This window comes from Denticeps clupeoides, chromosome 4, assembly GCF_900700375.1.
Source record: "Denticeps clupeoides chromosome 4, fDenClu1.1, whole genome shotgun sequence".
NCBI classification, from domain to species: Eukaryota; Metazoa; Chordata; class Actinopteri; order Clupeiformes; family Denticipitidae; genus Denticeps; species Denticeps clupeoides.
The window spans coordinates 8838100-8852421 of record NC_041710.1 but is presented as its reverse complement, the minus strand read 5'-3'; the positions used below and the strand labels follow the sequence as shown (position 1 = coordinate 8852421).

The window sequence follows — 14322 nt, the reverse complement described above, 5'->3', positions numbered from 1 at the left end:
CTATTTCCATATCATTTGAATACGTAATTTATAGATATCTGCGGTCAGAATGTCTGATTTAATATTTATTGTGTGCAGGAGTTTGTGGAAGGGTTGAAGAAAGATAAGCTTTTCGAACCAAAGCTCCCATAATATTGCACAATATTTTTTTCTCCTCCTCTTCCTCATTCTTTAGGGACAAATGTTTTGTCTGCTGCGGTAAACTTTGTGTTTTTAAGGTGATGTTATAGACCCAGTAAATGATGAAGCTTGTATTTCAGGTCGGAAAACAACTGACTTGGGCTAAAGGAATTGAATTACACTAAAAACAAAATATCAAGTACGATTTACTTTTTAAGTGTGCCTGCATTGTGTTCACTATATTTTCCTGCGCTGCCAAGATTGGCGAAGGTTACTGTTGCTTTTATTTCCTCATATCGATGGTTCACTGGCCCACAGTGGCAGTGGTGGCCTAGCGGTTAAGGAAGCGGTCTTGTAAACAAGGTTGCCGGTTCGAATCCCAAGCCGGCAAGGTGCCACTGAGGTGCCACTGAGAAAAGCACCGTCCCCACACACTGCTCCCCGGGCGCCTGTCATGGCTGCCCACTGCTCACTCAGGGTGATGGTCAAATGCAGAGGACACATTTCACTGTCTGCACCGTGTGCTGTGCTGCTGTGTATCACAATGACAATCACTTCACTTAATCACTTTATTTCCGCAAAGTAACAAGAAGCTATTGCCATCTTAGCAGACATCTGGACCTTTCTGAGTCAGTCAGCAATTAAAAACAAGACTTTTATTCACAAGCAAGCTAATTAAAATCAACATTACAACTCACCAGCCTCCTAGTACAAATCTTAGACACATAGCTAGAGAGAGCAAAAACATTTATAATCATTAGCTTATACTGTTTAAAAACTCCTAGATATTGATTCCTTGATTGTTTTCGTACAGCAGCATATTTATAAAAAAAAATGATTTTTGACTATTGTGAATTCACAGAGTTAGATAATCAGCTTTTGTCTTCCTGCTGTTGGTGAAAGCTGCTTTCATCTGTTCCCTCCGTCAGTCTCCCGGTGCTCCCAGTGTATCCGGAGTGTGGGTTTTATCGCTCCAAATGTTTCCTTTCGCTCATCCGCAACTCCAACAGACAGGAGGGCTGCTGCCTGCTGTGAATTGTGCAGTGCCGGGTCAGACTAATAAAAGAGTTCATTTTAATGAGCTGTTTATTTCATTTACATGGGCTTTAAAAGGCCCTGCCTGTGCTTGTCCAGTTGAACTGGCTTATTGATTGCCGGTGGGTGTTAAATGAGGGCTGTATGCATTTATAGCTGTTGGGGGCAAGAGGGAGTGACAAATGGTTCAATGTAAAAGATTTTAGGGGATGAACTCCCAACTCCCCTTACTTTTGCAGGGCATTTAGACAAAGAACCTGCCAAGAAAAAAAGTACAGTGAATGTGACATATTATATACTGAATTAATATAATTAGACTTTTTTCCAGTTATTTTTGCATGGACTAAATTGGTAGACATGTCTGTCGACTCAATTAAATTGTTAAGCAAGTTTTTTCAAACGAATCAGACTTTTATACAGTGCTCTTTGAAATTTGATCACATAATTGATCTCCATAACCACTTAATCCTGTTATATACCATTTATATCTGTGTGTTACAGGAATGATAGTAACACTCCGACTCCTCACAACTTCGGGGTAACTATTTATTTAACCATGAACAGTATCTTGGCAAGCTGTCAACCTTATACCCACAATCCTTGTGTCCATACCTCCCCTTCGAGTTCCCTGCTCACCCAAAATACACCCCACTCAGAGTCATGGCTGCTGGAGCCTCCCACCATCCAAAGGCATTCAGGTGTATTGGTTTCTCTGTTGAATTGTCTGTGTGAGGGAAACTGCACCAAGACGAGCACGCAAGCTCTACACTCAAAGTCTGAGCCGGGATTAAAACTCACACCCTTGGAGGTGTGAGCCTACTTCGCTAACTGCCATTTTTAATATATCTTACACTTTTTAAAAATATATCTAGTACTGCTGTGGCCATGCTGTGAAAATGTAAAAATACTGAGTGCTATAAGTGTGTGAGATGCAACACAGATCCAGCTTGATTCTGCACTCTTTTTTGAACTGTTTAAAGCACATTGGATTTGTTTTTTTCTGAAATGTTCAATGCTTTTTTCACTGCCAGTACTCTTTATTTTAGTTGCTCACTGTTGCATTCTTGATTTCAATTGGTTCCACTCCAGTCTGGTGAAGATGTGCCACACAGGCTTGGAAATGTATGCCGTTTGAACACATTTACTGAAACACACATTCAATTCGCAGTGTTGCATTGGAACCTCGCACATGACAGAGTTTTTCAGCGACTCTTGCAGAATTTCTCAAATCATGAGTGATCATTTTTTTACAGACTTGATGCAAATGAGCATGAGGAATCTACTTCAAATAAACCCAATGCAAAAAATAAATATGTTGTTATTGTTCATGTCTCTTGTTAATGCACATATTAAATACTTCACATCAAAATTCTGAATGTCAAAATTTTTAGAACAAGATATATAGAACAAGCCCGTTGTGTGACCTAGTTGTGTTCTCTGTTGGAGATCGTTATGCGACTCACATGAGATTTTCGTGGCATCGCTTGCTCAGGAGCACCAGGAGACCCGTTGTTGTCTGGGAGAAATCGGATGCTAAGGAGACCGCCCTTCCCCACTTCCTGTGGGATCCCGCGGGCTGGAGGACCTTGAAGTGACTCATGACTAAGGCAGGAAAAGAGAAACCCCTCTCCCCGTAAATGAAATGCTGTGTGGGCTGTGTACACCCTATTCAATTCCCAGCAGCCCAGCGTATGTTTCTCTGAGCAGGTGTAGAGCGAAGCAGATCAATACTCGCCCCCACCTCTTGGTGAGAGCGTGGGCCATTGTGCTTGCTAATGTTTACGCGCTCAGAGGTACAACTTCCGCCGCGCTATTAATGAAGCCGGGGATCGTCAACAGCGAAAACCCACCCAACCCCGCCACCATGGGCGCCGCTCTGTTCTCTCCGGTCCATACTCAGGCCCCCCATGGTGGCGGTGAGCAGCTGGCACTGTAGAGCTTTTTTGGAAGCTGCTTTTTAATCCAATCCCCGTTGTGGGACAGAGGGGAAACGAGAATTTGAGAGAGTTTGAGATTTCTCAGGAGCTCAGAGGAAACCTGTTTTTATTCTGTTATTTTGGAAGGGAGCTGGAGATAAGGAACAATGCGCCGAAGCCTGATTTGGCCTCGGAAAATGGTAGAAAGAGAGCTGTAAATGATTTTCATTTACATGAACTCTAGTTATAATGCTCTCCCTTTCCTGGGTATCAGCCCACTAAATATTAATTACCCATACCCTGGGCGTACATACATCACGGAAGTGCTAGGAAATGGCTTCATAATGCATTCGGCACTGGTGTTGCTTATAAATTTCCCAAATGGCGACGACATCATTCTTTCATTTTAAAAATTAACACAAAGGAGGGGGGAGCCTTTTAAGACAGCATGCTTCACTGTCCCTTTAAAAACTATTTTAACGTCAAACTTTTTACATTTCTTTCCTGGAGTCAATTTTTGAGTATCAACAAATCCGTCAGCTTTTCGTTGGGTCATATATAAAATATTAACCCGATTAATCATTCTGCAATGAATTTTTCAGACAACGTGGCCTACATATTTTAGACAACTTATGATATGAAGACTCGGAATCAGTGGCAAAGTAGAGAATGAGTTTCAGAGCCCAATTTATGCCCCACTATCCACCCTGTCGATCTCATAGATTTCCAGCACACTTGGCTGCTGGAAAGGTTTGGGTGTCTTTGCCGTTGGTCGCAGACTTCAGTAAGATCAAAAGTGTTCGGGTCGGCGAGTGAAAGATCACGAACGCTGAACGCGCCGGCGGCAAATCAAATGGTTGCGTGTCTCAGCGGCTATTCTAACGCGCATGCAAATAAGAGTACAATTACTGAGCGTATTACAGGACACAAAACCTTGCACAGTCAAAGCATGATTAAGACGCAACTTCTGAGTTGAAGGGAACAAATGTGGGGGTGTTTTCTTTTTTTTTTTGGGGGGGGGGGGGGGGGGATCAATGGGCGGAAGTATTAACAAGGGAGAGACTGTCAACCACGGGGCATAGGAGAAGCATTAACAGCTCTGACTAACGGAGGAGAGAGAATAGTGCGAATAATCCATGCTTCCCCGCAGAGCGGCTCAGCTCCATTCTCCGTGGTGTCCGTCGCCGTGGGCAGAGTTTACTCACTTCTCCACGTCTCCAGGTCCACCTTGTAGTCCTCCCACATGCTGCATCTCCTCGCAAATTCCTTTATAGACCCAAACATCAGCCAGACTCATGTTTTTTCATAACTCCTTCTGCTTTCATGCTCAGCAGCCTACACACCCCGGCCAAGCAGACCTTGAACCTCAGCTTGTTCTTCAATGGACTTGATGAATGATGGCCTTCATGCAAGAACGCGAGTCTGCACACGTACGTTTTTCCCACCACTGATTATGATGCGGTTCACTTGCGCATATCTCACATACCCATCACCGTCAGGTTAGAGATGATTCACCCACACATTAACATGCTCACAATTGGATGATTCCTTTTTTTTTGAAGTACTCAATTGCCCAATTCCCCAACATAGCTTAAATGGCCATAATGGGTTCATATCTTCTCACTCGTTCACTCACCTTCCAGAACCATTTATTATCAGCAAGGTTGCAGCCGCCCGAGCCCATTCTGGGACACTGGTGCAGGGTGGGGACTCGTGAACTGGATTAAAGCAGAAAAGATGTATACACAATTTAAACACAATTTTTTTGTATACACAATTTTTTTTTTTTTTAAAGCGTTGCTGGACAACTGCAGGCCACATTCTGCCAGAATTACTAGCTGCGCAAAGACTGTGGGTAATTTGCTTAAAACACAGTAAGTAAGTTAACACATTTATTTATCTTTGCACATTATTTAGAAACTTGTTGAAATTATGATTAACTTATAGTCTATTGTTGTTTTTTATGAAGATTGTATATATGGTGTGCATACTTTTTTGGCTCCATAATATTAGCTGGGCTTACTTCTACACCCTGTTGTGACAGCCGTGTTGAATTCCTGAAATTCAGTGTGACAGTGCCCAGTGTTATGAAGAGATTTTTGAGGATAGATCCATACCGAGGACTCATCTCCTAGGAGCCAGCGATGATATGCCACAGAATTCGAGAGCATGTCTGCACTGTCTGGCTCAAGGCTAGTACTGGAATGGTCATCAAATGGTGGTCAGAGGTGGAAAGGGAATTTTGAGTCCTCTGGGGTGAGGACAGACTTGCATCACTGCCCCTACACCGAGAGGGTAAACATCATTTTCATCAGTATGGTGGAATCACTTCACACACTCCAAATGAGGATGTGGAGCCTTCTCCGAATGCAGCCTCAACTTCAACTGTGGTGCTTGACCTCTCTCCAAGACCACCAGACCCTGGTGAATGACCTCAGCAGACACCGAAGACTTGTTCATGTCTTATTCATGACCTTTGAGATGTTGCCCTCGGGCCACAGCCTGTGCTGTCCCTGGCCTGTGCCATGCAAGTGCAAAATAATCCAGTTGTTGCAGTGCAGCGAATGTAAAAACAGACTTCAAAGGACTGCTACCAAATGAGCTCTGAAAAAAAAGTCGCACTGCAATGTATGCTTTAAAAATACAGCCCATACGCAATATGCAGTGATGTTTATCAAATTTGGCTCGCCACGCACAGAGGATTTGCATGTTTTCCTGTGTTGAGTTGGAGGGCGCAGGGGAATATTTCATTAGAACCTGAGGTGCACAGAAGTTGTCATTATGGAAATGCTCTCCCTAGCTGTAAAGTCAGATAGCTCACGTTGTTTGAAATTAGCGGACGGCGCGTCAGCTGTTCTCTGAAGATACGCAAATCTTCCTAAACGTTTGCCCGGTTGTTGATGAAATGAAACACCACCAGCTGCTTTTGTTTGAACTGCCAGTGACATCCTATTAACCGCATTGCTTCCCCCTAATGCTAACGAGTGGATTTACTGATTAATTACATTCCCTGCTTTCCTGCTAAATAGCCGAACACGAGTACATTTAGTTGACTGCAAGAAATTTGTCCCAGTAATTCTATTCAGGTCAAAGTCAACATCGATCAAACATAGTGTGACCTCCTCAAGTCAGTGGATTTGAGACTATTTAAAGTGGATTCTTGTCATCTGTCATTGCCACAGTATTAATTAATATAATATCTTGAGCAAATCTTGAATGGATAATATATGTATTGTAAAAACAGGTAGAGAGAACAGAGTGTAAAAAAAAACTCTCTCTCTACACACACAAAAGCACTGTATTCAAACCACTCCAACTTGATGTTACCTGGCAGAAAGAGGCATGGAACAATAAAGGTTAAAAGGATGAACAGCTTCTAATTTATTAACACCGACAAATTATTATTACGGTTACATGTGAATATTGTATGTAAAAAGGTACCAATGTTACAGAGAAAACAAAAATGAGAAGAAGGAGTTAAAGGAGACAGAGAGAGAGAGAGGGAAGCCATGAGAAAAAATGGAAAGCCAGCTGGGAAAGAAAGTCCCCTTCCCCACATGTGAAGAGATCTTTATACCCCTGGCCTACAGGAAGTTGTCACAGACTAATCAGAACCTGTTGTTTCTGACGTCACACCCCCGGTTCCTCCCGTCTGGGGAAGACAAAGAGAGTGGGCGGTCCCGACGGCCGACACCTCACACGTTTGGCTCGGGGGCCTCCTGTCTGGGGAAGACAAAGAGAGTAGGCGGTTCCGATGGCCGGCACCTCACACGTTTGGCTCGGGGGATGTTGCAATGCAGCTTGACAAAGGGATACAAAAACGTAGGTGTTGAATCTTCATGCACAACAAAGGCACAGGAATGTCACATCTCTTCTTACAGACGGCCGCTATGCAAAACAAAAGCGTAGAAAGGCCATGGTCATGCGACGCCCCATCTTACAGTATTCTTGTGACTAGGAAACAATGCCATGCCTGAACAACGATTTCATTTTAAAGGTAAAAAAATAATAATATATATATATATATATACACACACACACATGCACGCACGCACACACACACACACACACACACACACACACACACAAATAAATAAATAAATATACACACACACTATGTATGCATACTTCATTTTAAATCTACATATTATGCATGACGTGTTTCATTAGTTATGCATATTACACATACTATGCACAAACATAGATGCATAAGTCTTATAAAGTTTTTTTTTTTTTTTTTAGATCTACTCATGATCCTAGGTAATTAGTGATACAGGCAATATATAGACTCGCCTTTTGAACCAGAACACCAAAAAGTTCAAACTCCGCTCTGGATCCGCCAAGGTACCAAAGCACCGTCCCCCACACACTGCTCCCTGGGCACCTGTCATGGCTGCCCACTGCTCTCTAAGAGCGATGGGTTAAAAGCAGAGGACTTTTTTTCACCGTGTACTGTGCTACAGTGTTTCGCAATGACAATAACTTCTCTTTCACTTTCACTTTCAAATGCCATTAATGCAAATGCAACAGAGATGTGTTCCATTCCTGCATTCTAAACATGTTTTACTTACTGATATTTTATCATACTTTTTTATATAGTTTAACACAATTTTTACACACAATGCTCAACTCTTGCCGTTAAGATAGATAAAACTCAAGTCTATTGCACCATATTGGTTTCATATTTACCTCCATTTTACATTATTTACAGTGTACTATGTCCTGTAGCACCTAAGAGGAGATCATCAATTGTTCTCCAGCTTGACAGCCTGCAACCATACACAACATCAGACTTCTGAAGGCTTCTATAAGGTCACTCTTCCCACAGAATAAAAAAACAACTGAGGCAACTTTCAGTTAGAGTAATCCCAACTTTTACAGACACTGGTAAAACCAGAGTGAATGCACTCAGTAGTGTCTTCTCAAATAAAACAGAAGGTTCATATCTACATTTAGCAGATATTCTTATTCACACATACATACACAAATCTTGGGGGCAGCACACTTGCAACAATTCTGGGTTAAGTGTCAGGTTCAGGGTAAGAAGTGAGGTTTGAAAATGTGACTTTGTGCCTCATTTGATTCACAATACCGTCTGGACTGCTACCACCCACAGACATGTTATCCATCTTTTCAAGTATTACTGTTATTGCTGTGGTAAGAAGCGGAAGTAGAAAGAAACGCAAGGTCAGAGGTTCAAACTGCACTTGGTACCCCTGTACAAGATCCTTAACTCTGACATACAAAGGCCATGTCCCTGTAATTGGTTAATGTAATGTAATGTAATGTAGAAGCTGTAATAGTAAATGTTGGCTTTTAGTGGCTCAAGAGTGCACTGCTCTCTAACTCTTGAATGATGGCTTTTTCTCCCATTTCAGACAATGAAATTCAACATTTGATTCACTATAAATCTGACTGATTGGATTCAACATCCTAGGAAAGAGAACATAACCTTGGTCCTCTGTCTGTGATTGGTAAGGCTGATGACAAATCAAAGTCTGCACTTTTATATACTGTCTCATTCAGCTTATTCAGATGCTAATCATACATTTTAATCAAACTGAATCAAATACGACATCTATACTTAATTCAGATATGAATGAATAACTTCAGCGAGGGAACAACCGTCGACCCTGCTGCATTGCACGCCTAATGTCATGCCCATTCAAGCTCAAATATTTAATTCTACTGTGGTGCAGTAATGATGCATTTCTACACTGTCCCTGTCATCCCAAATTTGTCTCCTGCCAAAGCTTCTTGGTGTCTTGTGAGTCAAGCTTGGGGCTAGGAATACTCCACAGGGCTTTGCGAAGTTTGTGTTCTTCTGCCGCTGTCTGGGACTGTAAGACAGCGTGGCTGGCTGGCTGCTGATAAAGCCAACCGGGCCCCAGCCAATGTTTTTTTCTCCTGGTGTCTTTAACCCAGACTTAACTCATCTTCTGAGATGCGTTGAAACTGAAACGAGTTTGACCTTTGTTTTGGCCCCTTTCCCCCCTTTTTTCATGTGTGTATTACGTAAAGATCCACATGCGCTTGAGAACTTGTAATGAAAGGGCAGGGAGACAAGTGCAAGCATAACAGATCCTTCCAGACTCCTTTTGGGTTTCTTTCAGTGTTTGATGCTTGGTATTTTGATGTTGGGATTACAGAACTCTGTAGGACAATGACTGTAGGACAGTAGGTTGTAAACCTCCAGCACCATCAGCTGTCCCTTTTAAAAGTGAAAGTGAAGTGATTTTGATTCACAGCAGCACAGCACACGGTGCACACAATGAAATGTGTCCTCTGCATTTAACCCATCACCCTTGGTGAGCAGGGGGCAGCCATGACAGGCGGCCGGGGAGCAGTGTGTGGGGACGGTGCTTTGCTCAGTGGCACCTCAGTGGCACCTTGGCGGATCGGGATTCGAACCGGCAACCTTCAGATTACGGGGCCACTTCCTTAACCGCTAGGCCACCACTGCCCCCAGAGAAAAGTCAGTGCAAATGCTAGTGACAGTGATTTAAGATGGTAAAACATCCAAAACATCTTGCTGATTAATTACCTTCAATCCAGGGACAACTATTAATTATATGGGCAAATGAGAATGTGCCTAGTGGCTCAACACCCCCTGCACAAAAAGTTTCCTTTCAATGTGTGATGTGCGCTGTGCTGGGGACAAAAAAATATCTACTCAATACCACAGTTCCAGTTCCAACCTGGCATTTTGATTAGATGAAGGGAATCCTGGGTGAGACAATATCTCGCAACGTTATCACGCTTACTGCATCCCTGGAATATCTTTCCCCTTATTATGCTGTTTTTATGGCTGCAACAGAATGATGTTGCTTAGCAACAAGACCAACATCCATAGCATATAAGTGGCACTATTTAATCTGAATAAATTAAAATGTCTAAATATCCATAAATAATTAATAAGGATATTGCCACGTCCTTAGCCCGTCTGCCCTCTTCGCTGTCACCTGACTCAGCTCCAATTCATCACCTTGCAACACCCTGCACCTGCACTTGTATAGAAAGACTTGTCTGTGATCAATTAATCTGTTATCTTGTCGACTAATAAACTGTCAACTTAATGTATACTTTGCATTTTATTCTGAATGTTCCCCATTCCTGATGTTCTGTCAGGATTGGATACGAGAGGACACCAATGATGACAGAAATGTCCGCAACATGAGGGAACCCAAAGGTATCGCATTTTCAATCTGTGAATGTAAATCTGCTTATACTGCAACGGCCATCTGCGTTGTTGGTGAAGTTGTTGGTTGCGATTGAATGGGAGACACAAGAAACAGAACTACTGCATAATAATGACGTGATAAAGTGAAAGGAAATAACGTCACGTTTCCGTCAACAAAAATAGACATTTTAGTATAGTTATGATTTTTGGCAAACACATTCAGTATCATTTTATTATTCAAAGATAATACATGACATATTTCGTTGTAGTTATCCTCACGTAACCAGTATTTAAGCCTCGTCTCCTTTTTGTCTCGACATCAAAGTTGGATTTGTTGATGAAAACAGCACTTTCTGTCTAGAGTTGATAGCCCAGACCAATGAAACTAGTAAAAGACTAGCGACCATGGTCAGAGTGGCCTTTTGTGGAGTCATCCAGCTGGAGACGAATGGAGGGAAGGTGTTACATGTCCAGTCGAGTGATCCATGTGGTCTTTACCCCTCACTCCTGAACACACTCTCTCCCTGAGAGACTGTAATATGCAATTGATTTACCACTTGAGCAGAATGTGGCCAAACAAGCTGACAGCAGCCCTTTTACAAGTGCAGAGCCTCGCCCTGCTCTACTTTCTACACTGGTATGTCCCTGATGTTCCACTGGTGAGGACAGTGTCTCTGAAACTGTTTCTGCTCTGATGGGTTATTTGGGAGTGGGAAAGCTTTGAGGAGCTTTGGATGCATCCACAGTAGATTAGTCTATAGACTTGGCTCTGGCCTGTCCGTAAAACACATTCCCCACATTCAAAATCACAGAACAAGCAAAATACAAATTGATTTGAGCGGAAATGCTGTCTTTCGTGAGGCAAAAGAAAATGCATTTAAACAACATTTTGGATGGATGATACAGTTGATGACACAGCGGAGGCCTACAGTGATTTGTTTATGTAAAATATTTCCACCTTTCATCATAATTCACTTGCCATATCTGCCCCTCATTATTGCCATGTTTGGTATTGATTTCCTAAATGAATGTGTGTCCCTGCAATCCCTGACTGCTGAATAACAGAGGATGGGACTGAAGTCCAAGCTTTTAAGATATTAATGATCACAAAATTGAAAACTGAGGAGAAGTTGGGAGAGAAAGATCCTGATGTTCCAGTCAGACTAGGAATCCTTTGTGATTGCAACAGCTTGTTAAAAAGTCTGCCTGCAGCAGGCCAGCTCTCAGAAGCCCGTGTCTCACATATCTCTCCCCGTACGATCTCATGCTGGTTGGCTTCAACACCACTGGGCTTCTGTCATCTCTATCTGCAGACCCCCCTACTCCTTCCCATCTAGGGAACATCAGTAACAGGCGTGTGGGGCTCCAGAGGCTGAGCAGCTCTCGTTGCTGGTTGTCCCTGGTCCTCTGGGTGACACACTGGATTGGGTGCACCTTCTGCTGTCACCACTTCAGTCGAGAGCAGCCCGGCTCTGACACCGTGTTGACACCTGCTCAAGGTTACTGTTCTTCAAGGCCCCTTTTTCTTTTTCCCCTTCTCATTGGTGATTTCTTTATGAGATTTTCAGTCCATATTGTGCAGCGGTGATACCAGGTTATTCATGGTCTGAAATTAAGATTGCAATAAAGACGACAATGATGTTACAAAACTTGTGACTACAGCTTTTTAGTTTCTTCATTTCTGTTGCGAATGAAGTCCTTCTGTTTCACACAATTTTCAATCACTGCCCAAATACGTCCAAATGGGATATAGTTACACATCCACTAGAACATGACGTTTCTGAAGAGCAATTCAAAGCAATTACCTGTAAAGTACGATTAGTACGATTACGTCTTTAGCAAGTAGCAATTTGTTGTTGTGCATACATGAGCTTAATATCATGAAATATCAGGCTGGTAGTAGCCTAGTGGGTAACACACTCGCCTATGAACCAGAAGTCCCAGGTTCAAATCCCACTTACTACCATTGTGTCCCTGAGCAAGAAACTTAACCCTAAATTGCTGCGGGGGGGACTGTCCCCCTGACTGATTGTAAGTCACTCTGGATAAGGGCATCTGATAAATGCTGTAAATGTTACAAACATGATATAGAGGGTTCTGACCTGGTCACACCCAAATGTGTACTGGTCTAATATCTGTATGCTAGATGCAAAGTTGACCTCGAATGAGCTTTGGGTGGACCCTAGATACATCTCACCCCCATCCCTTACATGTTCTTTTTGTGTGGCTAATATGGACCCAATAGGTTTGTGACCATTTGAGATTCTGTGTGTGTGCCTGTAAATAAGACAGGATTCAGGGCTTTTTGCATTTCCTGGATTCTTCAGAAGATCTGCGTTGTAGTAATTAATTCTAAAAACACCAAATTTCGAAAACATAATTATTTTACATCCTTTTTTTTTGAGTGGACCACTGAATTAATTAAGAAGCTTTGCACCATCTAGAAACATTGGGAAAAGGAAAAAAAAATCAAGGCCACATGCACAGAGGGAATTCTCCTCGGCGTCTCTTTTGTTGCCAACCAGCGCCGCTTCAAATGAACCTCAGCCATTAAGCAGCCCTTTTTTCCTCTCCTCCTTCTCATGGTTCTCATAGCCCACAGCTTTAAAAAGGAGAGATCAAGCAAGGCTCTTCTTTTATTTCATTCTTTTTTGGATGGCCTCCACGCGCTTCCTTTGTTCCCTCGCCTGCAGACGCCTCTCGTCTTCCATCTTTCCCACCATTCCCTACTGCACCTTCACTCGTGGATCCTGATTTTCATACCAAACAAAAAGAAGACGAGGAGGTCTACGGATCCTTTTTTTAAAACAGATTGCCACTAAGGATTCAATCTTCAATCTCAAGTAAAATGAGGGCTCTCGGTGCACATTTACCATTCGTGTTATTCTTGATGATCGCGGTCGAGTTTACGTAATCTGCCTCTACACCAAGGAGTGTTATAATGAAAACAAAAACAAAAAAAAAACCGTTGGCATAATGCACATCCACACTTCCAAAACTCTTAATTATCCCCACAAACATTCCCAGTGAGTGAGTGCACGCAGTCTAAAGTGATTTCAGTGAGAGCCACGAGTCCTTTCTTATTTTCTCGGCGCCCCAAGCTGATTTGTCAGGAGGAGTGAGTTTTCCCTCTCGCCTCTCTCTCCGATGCGGCAAACTTCCTTTAGGGGAGGGGGGCAGAAAAAATAATTACTATTCATTAAAGCAGCCTGTCAGGTTCCCGCACCTCTTCCTCCTCCTGAGATGTCCTTCAGTCCTCCCGAGCAGCTGTCAGCCTGTCAGACCTCAGTCAGCCTATCGATTCGCACATCTCTGCTGGAACGCAGACTGCTGGCGCGCCACTTTCTCGCCAAACCCTTCCCTGCCTTGACCTTTCGTTTCTTTAAGAGGGGCTTGTTTGGGGAAATAATCAGCAAGCCGTTATGCTTTCATCACCGCCCGCAAACTTAAACACGCCGCGTTACGCCGCCTTCCTGCTGCTCTTTGAAACGCGCTCGTGCTCGGCTGCCAGATCAGAGGTGCATCTCACCATCTATCTGCACCGCAAGCAATCAAATGCGGGATGTTTACACACCTCGCTTCGTTCCGTCCCGTTTCGGTCAGAGCGCAGCCGCAGCAATGCGCTTACTGATGGGCCATTTCCAAACGCCAATGAACAGCCATCGCAAAGCGAAGGTCAGCATTCAGACAAGGCCTCATCCCTCCGACTGGCTAATGAGTGAAATATGCCGCTGATAATCCAGAATATCACACACTACTGTGTATATGTACACACAAACACATACACACACATAGACTAACAAAATGAAAAAAAAAAAAAATTCCTATTGAGGAATGTCATCCCATTTTTAGAAGATCCCAGACTGGTACTCACTGCTGAGAGCATCTCAGACCAAACATGCCACACAGACAGAGAGAGCCTTAAGAACTGTCCCATAATTCCATCTGCCAGCATGTTGTGAAAAAAAAAGTACTGATGGCTAAATACTGAAAACGTCTCCACTAACATATTCCATTACAGAAGAATCTTTTGAGTAAAACATAATTTTTTAAAATGCATGTGTAAAACAG

At 42.9% G+C, this 14322-nt stretch overlaps 1 long non-coding RNA gene across 1 annotated transcript in view; it reads left to right on the top strand.

The window, feature by feature from the left end:
• LOC114788995 (uncharacterized) overlaps nt 1-11760 on the top strand; it is a 50538-nt gene extending 38778 nt beyond the window's left edge. The window contains exons 2-4 of the long non-coding RNA XR_003749601.1: nt 8450-8545; nt 10200-10260; nt 11565-11760. This is a non-coding gene — a long non-coding RNA (uncharacterized LOC114788995). The remainder of the gene's footprint in view (nt 1-8449; nt 8546-10199; nt 10261-11564) is intronic.
• Nucleotides 11761-14322: the final 2562 nt, after the last annotated feature.